This window comes from Octopus bimaculoides, chromosome 18, assembly GCF_046866305.1.
Source record: "Octopus bimaculoides isolate indiv1 chromosome 18, ASM4686630v1, whole genome shotgun sequence".
Taxonomy (NCBI): domain Eukaryota; kingdom Metazoa; phylum Mollusca; class Cephalopoda; order Octopoda; family Octopodidae; genus Octopus; species Octopus bimaculoides.
The window spans coordinates 34,929,409-34,938,576 of record NC_142945.1 but is presented as its reverse complement, the minus strand read 5'-3'; positions in this window follow the sequence as shown (position 1 = coordinate 34,938,576).

Genomic DNA, 9,168 nt, shown 5'->3' with positions numbered 1-9,168 from the left:
TCAAGGTGAAAGACTCCGTCACTGAAGTTTCCACCTTCTCTTGGTTGATGAAGCATCATGAGTGCATGATGCATATATGTACATATATATATATATATATATATATATATATATATATATATATATATATATATTGTTGTATTTGGGGATGGTCATGTTGCCAGTTTAGCCATTAAAAACACACACACTCTATATTTGGTGTTCACTCGCTTCAGCGTTCATTCATCACACTTCTGTGACCTCATCAGTGGTCCTTTGCTTTCTTCTTGCTCTTTTGTGTGTCTTTCCTTACTAATGATCAGCCATTTTGTATTCCTATTGTAAGTTTCTTTATTTGCGCATGTGTATGGTTGTAGAAAGGCCAAGCACACCTATCAAATCCCTAATTGGTAGAACCTACCCTTTTAGTAGAACCCCCTGTACTGATAGGAACTCTACTGTATGTAGATTTAGCCCACAAACTAACTGTAAAGCTAGGAATATAGTCTATAGTATAAAATGTACAGAACGATGGTGCAGTAACAAGACAATGACGTATGTAGGGGAAACAGCACAGAGCATGGGAGAGCAAGTGAATGAGTATTGCACAATGACGTATGTAGGGGAAACAGCACAGAGCATAGGAGAGCGGGTGAATGAGTATTGCACAATTCCCTGCATGCAGTCCACAGCCAGCATTTTAGTGACCATCTATTTCTGCCTTAGTATAAATATACAAATATATAAATGTCATAATCTGACTTGATACCAGTTGCTTGCTTGCTTATACCTTTATTCTATTAAACAGGTACCAGTTTGATTGAAGCACTGCCAATAACCAATCCTTATTTAGACATCTATTACTTCACTGCATTTTTAATGACAGTTCTAGTTGGATTTAGGCAGGAAGTCAAACTGAGCTCGGTTGTATTTACTTATTATCTTATATCAGCAGATGTAATATTAACTGAAATTTAATGTGTGTGCGTGTGTGTGTGTGCATGTGTGCATGCGTATTTGTGCATATCTATGCATACAATAGCACATGTCAACATACCCATATATTTAGAAATCCAAAGAACTATGTTTGCTTATCCATCCCTACATTAAGGCTAATAAAAAGGTAAAGACATCTTTAAAAACCTTCGGTCATGAAAGACCATGAGATTGTCCAGGCAAAGTTGTGTATGGAAGACCAGTAGTTAGCCATGCATACCAGCCTCCTCTCTCCACACCACTAATGTTATCCAAGGGAAAGGGAAAGGCCAATACAGCTCAGCACCAGTGACATCACAACTCATTTCTACTGCTGAGTGAACTGGAGCAATGTGAAATAAAGTGTCTTGCCCAAGAACACAACACAGCCCGGTCCAAGAATTGTAGTCACTACCTCATGACTGTGAGCCTGATGCTCTAACCATCAAGCCATGTGCTCTGACCACTGAGCCATGTGCTTTAAAGTTAATATATACAGATATATTTACAAACATTCATATAGTGCCATATAGTTATATATATGTAACTGTTTCTTTATATAAGCTCATTCATCCAAACAAATACGTAAACGCATATACCCACACACCCACATACATATATGGATAGAGTTTGACAAATAAAGGTACTAAATTCTTGAGTTGTAAATGTTCTTCAATGGAAACTTGGCAGTAATTCATGTTCCATGTTCAAGTAAAGCATTTATTTTATTTGGGATAAATGGAACTGAACAATATTATAGATTCAACAGGATTGGCTGGAAAATATATGAAATGTGGCTGTTGGGGATTTACAAGATATTGCAAGAAGATATGGTGATAGTAAAAGGGAAGTTACTCTGATTTAAAGAAAACTAGGTTAAGTTTCTAGAACTGTAAAAAGCTATTTATTGAAAAGATGTTCCACTTGAACATGAAACTTAAGTCACTGCTAAGACTCCATTAAATTATTGTGTACACGCGCGCGCGCGCACACACACACACACACATACACACACGCACATTGTAAGAATAAAACCTAGTACATTTATGAAAAAACCTGACTCACCAAAGGATGGAGTTCTTTATTAAGTAAATGAAGTGTAATCAATGACTTCATAATTTAACGGTCCCAATATTAAATACAGATGACTGAATGGCTGAATGGTTAAAAAATCTGACTTCATAAAATGAAGTTCATGGTTCGATACTGCAGCATGGCACCATAAAAAAATGATATTATCATAAAGCAGTGAGCTGACAGAATCATGAGCATGTCAGACAAGATGCTTAGCAGAATTTTGTCTATCTTCACATTCTGAGTTTAAAGTGTGCTGAGGTTTGACTTTGCCGTTCATTATTTTAAGGTTCATGAAATAAGTACCAGTCCAACACTGATGTTGTTATAATCAACTAGCACCCGCAACCAAAATTTCAGGCCTTGTGCCTTTGGTAGAAAGGATTACCATAGCTTTGGGATAATCTAAGCCATGGAAGTGAAAACAAATTGACAGAAACTGTACAGAAGCCTGAATTAATGTGATTTATGTACAGACTCAAACACACTTGCAAGGCATGAGTGCATGGTTGAGAAATTTGTTTTACAAATACTTAGTTTATCTTTCTCTCTTTCCTCCCCCTCTCTTTCTCTCTCTCTCTATCTCTCTCTACATATGTGTCTGTGTCAGTGTGTGTGTGTATGTGTGAGTGTGTGCATGTATATATATATATATGTGTGTGTTTGCATATATATATATATGTGTGTGTGTGTGTGTGTATATATATATGTATGTATATATGTGTGATTTTATTTATTGCCCACAACGGCCCAACTGATATAACAGTTAGGATATTCATGAGCTGTATATGTGTGTGTGTGTGTATATATGTGTGTGTGCATGTGTGGAGGGGTATATAAATCTATATGTTAGAAATTGTAATGGTGGCTTCATCTGATAGTGTTCGTGAGTAAAGTAACATTTGATGATAGTCTTATAAAATTACTACTACATAAATAATGCAAGTATTGATTATAGTAGTGAGTAGGTAAATCAATTGATTTAATTCTTAAATATATACATTTTATGTCTGTTAATGTCAACACCTCCACAGATTACTTTTATATACCTATGTAGACACAAACATAGATGCACTCATACACATGCACATACACACATATGTACATGTATGCATATATGTACACATGTTTATATACATATACTGCAATAAACGAAAAATGGTTATGCTATCAATTAATATCGACTTTGTCAATTTGAAATACCTATAAAGTTTGCTGATTGACTAAGAATAACATTTACAGTAAAAAGCAGAAATGTAAAATTCTGAGTTCTGAGGGACAGAAGCATCATTTTTGAATATATTTATAAACTTGACTATTTGATTCTTATAGATTTGCTCTCATTGTAGGTTTTTTTAAATGCATTTAATTATTTGTATACCTGTATATATCTGGCTCTTGATCGGTTATGATAATGTGTGCTCCAGTTAATCTGATGAATGGAAATTAATGTGCAAGTGGCTGAGCACTCTAGAGACACACATGGTCTTAATATAATCCTCAGGGAGACTTGGTTTGACACAGAATGGGACAAGTCTGGCCCTTTGAAATACAGGTACTACACATTTTTGCCAGCTGAGTGGACAGAAGCAATGTGAAATAAAGAGTCTTGCTCAAGAACACAAAGCACCTCTGGGTATTGAACTGATATAATAGTTAGGATATTCATGAGCTGAATATCCTAACTATTATGTCATGTGCTTTCATGGTGGTGCTCAACCATGACTGCAACCACATGGCTGAAATGAGTAAAAGAGTACATATATGTGTACTACTACAGCCATTGGTTGACCAATGCCTTGTGAATGAAATATGGTAACTGGAAGGAGCCCACTGTACATCAATATATTCGTGCATGTGTGCACCTAAACAAACAAAACATCATAGAAAAGTCTCATTTGTTTGCATTTTTTCACAAAATCATTTCCAGCCACTGGGGAAATATTACTTGAAAACAGATAAGGATTGGTGACAAGAAGAGAATCCACCCATAGAAAAATTATCTATGTCAACAAAAATTTTATCTTGCCCATACAAGCATGGAAATGTGGATATCAAAACACTGATATTGATGATGGTGGTGGTAGTGGTGGTGGTGGTGGTGGTGATGATGGTGGCAATGATGAGGGTTTATATATATATCATCTATCTTTTCTGCCCACTGTTCCTCGGTGGGTCATGGGGGTAGAGTCCTCAGACACCTTCTCCACTGGGTCATATAAAAAGCAACTGTTATTACACTCTCCAGCAGGATTCCCAAGTGTAACCAAATGAAAGCATGCTCCAATGAAGGCCAAGGTCATTTCGTCTGCAGGGAAGGTGATGGTCTCAGTTTTTGGGGATAGAAAATACATCATGTTTTATTGACCATCTTCAAAAGGGTCACAGCATCAATGGAGAGTACTATGCAAACTTGCTGAGGCAGTTACAAAAGGCTACCGAGATGACACACCCAGAAAAACTGATGAAAGGGATCTTGTGTAATCAAGACAATGCTCCAGCTTGGTTTCAACGCCTGCTGTCCGTGACTGTGGCTTTGAACTGGTTGATCAACCTCTCTGTTCTCCTGATTTGACCCCATTTGACTATCATCTGTTCCCCATCATGAAAAAACACTTGGCTAGGAACCAGTATTGCAGTGATGATGATGTCATATCTGCTGTTGATGTCTTTTTTGACCGAGATTAAAACATCTTCAGTGAAATCAACACCGATGGAAGAAATGTGTGAACCACAAGGGAGACCATGTTGAAAAATAAACCTCAATTGGTCACATTCCATGAGAGTATCTTGGTCAGCCTATGCACTTTTCTATCTGTCCATCTGTCTGTATGTACGTACGTACATAGAGACAGACAGTCAGACAGTCAGACAGACAGTCAGACAGTCAGACAACCAGATAGATACATGAATATATCAGTGATAGATTTACTATAAGACTAATAAAGCTTGATATTAATGGCACCTCATCTTGGAGGGGCCACAGGAGCAATTGTATTTCAATGAATGCATTTTTCTTCACTCTCAAATTTAGCTGCAGATATAAAACCTTTGTCTACTAAGTTACTTTGAAACTTTGATTTTGCTAAATGTTTTCTGAAGTCAAAAACAAAGAATGAAAATAAATAAATAAATAAGAGTGTACTCAGACCAAAAGATGGAAAAATTGCCTAGGGACACTAATATGGAGCCAAAGATACAGAAGCAAGATGAAAACAAGAATGAAGAAACTAAAACAGTAACAACATAAGCAAAAAACCAGAAGCAGTCCAAAAAAATACAGTAAATAAATTTTGTGTGTGTGTGTCTGTGCATGCATGTAAATATATATGTACGTATATACATATGTGTGTGTAAATGTCTGTGTGTGTAAATGTGTGCGTGTGTGTATATACATATATGTATGTATATATATGATGTTGCTATTTTTTGTTGTTCTTATTTCCTCTTCATTGAAATATTCTTGGTTTAATATTTTATTGCCTATGACCCAATAAACTGGCTCCAACTGTTCAGCTCTCTAAACCAGCATCATCATGATTATCTCACTCCATATCTATTATTATTATCATAAATAGTAATTGTAATAGTAGTAGTAGTAGTAGGGTTTAGTTGTGTCTGGAGAGAGTCGTACTGCCTTAATATCTAATAGATTCGCCAGTTCAATTTCCATTTGTTTAAGTGGCTAGAACACCAAGCAAGAAAATTAGAATACACAATATACACAGAAATCAACCAATACCAGAAACAGAAGCGTGTCCTACTGCATGAACTGAAGAACACCACAACACCACATGAAACAGACAGATTCATGTCACTCATCCAGCAAGAATACTGCTGAGTTAACCATGTATGTAACAAACAGCAATAAGGGTTTCAGCATCGTAAGAATCAACACAGATACTCAAACAATATCGACAGGATCATCATGTCGGAATGTGAACTACTGAAGGACTTCAACGCCAAGACAATGAAAAACAATACCACCAACACCACCACCACCACCACCACCACCACCACTAACAACAACAACAACAACAACAACAACAACAACAACCCTGGAATGTACGGTGCAGTACAGCTAGATAGGGATGAAATGCATTCCTTAGAGTTACCACCGAAATTCGCTACATATAAGAAGGTCAGAAAAATTGATTGTCTGTCTGAGATTGAAAAAACATTCTTAAAAATAAGATGGAGATCAGGACAATACAGCAACAACACAAACATACGAAACCAAAACAACAGCAACAATAATTATGTTAATGACAACAGCAATTGTGACAATAACAACAACATGGTGGTGCTCAACCATGACTGCAACCACATGGCTGAAATGAGTAAAAGAGTACATATATGTGTACTACTACAGCCATTGGTTGACCAATGCCTTGTGAATGAAATATGGTAACTGGAAGGAGCCCACTGTACATCAATATATTCGTGCATGTGTGCACCTAAACAAACAAAACATCATAGAAAAGTCTCATTTGTTTGCATTTTTTCACAAAATCATTTCCAGCCAATGACAATGACAACAATGATAACCACAACACACTACACACAAACAACAATACCAGCTACAACATTACCCACACCACCACCAGTACCACCACCACTTTCAACACCATCAACACCCACAAAAACAACAACAACAACAGTAATAGTAACACCGGTTGCACCATTGACTCTGTCTTCTATAACCCCCAAGGTAAATCGTACGACATGATGAGGATCTACCCCCACAGACTTACCCTTCAACAAAAGGAATGTATCCCACTACAGACAGACAGTGAGGCAGAGGCAAAGATTTCTTTAACTAGAAATAGACTCCTGCACATCTTGGGCCGATATAATAAACCCACTAAAAAATATAATGTGGATGAGACCCACTAACTCAGTTCACCAGTTGCCAAAGACCTACAAAAACTGAAACAGTGAATTAGGAACAGGGAATTAGTGTGCCTCCCTACAGACAAGTCTGGCAGACTGTTGATAGACAGCCCACAGATCTATGTCCAGGCCATGCAACAACACATCAGTAGCATGAGAGAAGTTGCATCACAGGAACAAGAAAGAGTAGAAAAACTTCTCAATGCACACACAGGTATGTAGTGCAACATAATCCAACTCCCAAAACGGACTGCATAAAATTTCCAAGCATTCAACAACGATGTTCCTACACTATATAGGTTATGTAAGGACCATAAACCCTATGTAAACCTCATTATGGGGCCCCCAACCTGGCCAGTTTGCAGAGTGAATATCTCCAGCAATTATAGGTTATCCTACTTCCTCACACAGGTGTTGTGAACACTCTCTGAAATGTCCCTCAATATCTGTGAGAGCATGGAGGACCTCCTCGGTAGAATCAGTAGTTGCAACCACTCCAACAACTTTGCAGGTTGTGTAATGGGTAGCATGGATGTAGTTTCACTCAACCCATCTATACACATAGATGAGAAAAATGCATTGAGACTATCTGTGAGAGTGAAGTTGAGTTCTGTGAAGTCAATACGAGGGAACTGGGCCTCCTTCTAAAACTAAGCTCTGATTGTAACTACCTAGGCAACCATGATTTAAGTAGATTCTGTTCCATCAGGTCACAGAGGGGAAGTTCACTCGCCATCATCTCAGCAGTGAAGAAAAGCACTTCAAAGTACTGGAGTGGCTGGACCATCCCCACCCAGGAAACTGAGAACAACAATCAGGTGCAAAAGATTGATGGTGCATGCTATAGGAGCTTGCATAAGATCCCCCTTGAAGAACCACAAAATGTAGTTTGAAAGGAAACTATACATGCAGGTTCAGGGTGCAGCCATTGGTGTCAGTGCGGCTGGAGATGTGGCCAGCCTCTTCATGACCTGGTGCAACAGAAAACTTAAACCATCCTTAGCTGAACAATCCACAACTGTATTGTCTTACTGTCGGTATGTAGATGATATCAATATTCAAGTTAGGAGAAACCTTAGTAAATGTAGTGTAGAAACCAAGAGGAGCATAATGGAGAGTATCCAGTATGTAGCTAACTCTATCCACCAAAGTATCAAGGTAACTATAGATTACCCCACTAGGCACCCTAACAATAGATTCCCTGTCCTTGATACTGAACTTTGGTTAGAGACTGTGAACAACAGAGTGCAGCACCTCCACTCCTATTACATGAAACCCATAGCTTTTAAATATGTTGTTCACAAGAACTCAGCTTTGTCACACAATACGAAAATTAACATAGTGATAGCAGACTTTGTTAGGATAAGGAATAACGTGCCCCTATATGTGAACACTATGAAGCAAAGAAACATATACAGAACTTCATGCACCACATGCAATTCTCTGGATATGACCAAAAAGATAGTATTTGTGTATACAGGGGAGCTTGAAAGAAGTTTGGTAATGTTGTATGTAATAAAACCAGTGGTACCCACCCTAGATACAGAGGTAAAGACTGGAATAGTATTCAGAGTGTTTGTGACAAAGCAGAGTGAACACATGGTACAGGGCTGACAAATATCAAGGAGTGATGCTTGTAGAGACCACACCCATTAGGGAACTAGCTGGTAGATTTAGAAAGCTTTGAAGGAAACTGAACTCAACATTAAGATCATTGAAAAGCCAGGGAGATCACAGTTATATAGAATGTAGCCCTTCAAAAATACCACATGTACTAATGAGAACTGCATGGTATGTAAGATTCACCCTGGCATTAACTGTAGAACTAGAAATGTAGTCTACACCATAAGGTTCATAGAGAATGCTTGTAAGAACAAAAACCATGCTATACATTGGAGAAGTATTGTGGAGAGAATAAATGCACACTTGAGGCAATATGATGACAAAAAGCAGTCCTCCATACTCTACCAACATGGAGGTATGCTGGGCCAACTTGACATCTACATTTTATCCAAGCACCAGAAGAATCCATCACTCAGACAAATACAGGAGTACGTCCTCATAAAGGAAACGTTCCCTATACTAAATAGGAAATACACATAGAAGGTAATGATACCTCAACACTTACTTAATACATATAGGTACATTTGCCAGTAGGCTGTTAAGTAGGCAAATATGTATATATATACATGGGTAGGTTAATGGATATATGGGTAAGCAGATAGATACATAGGTAAATAGATAGAT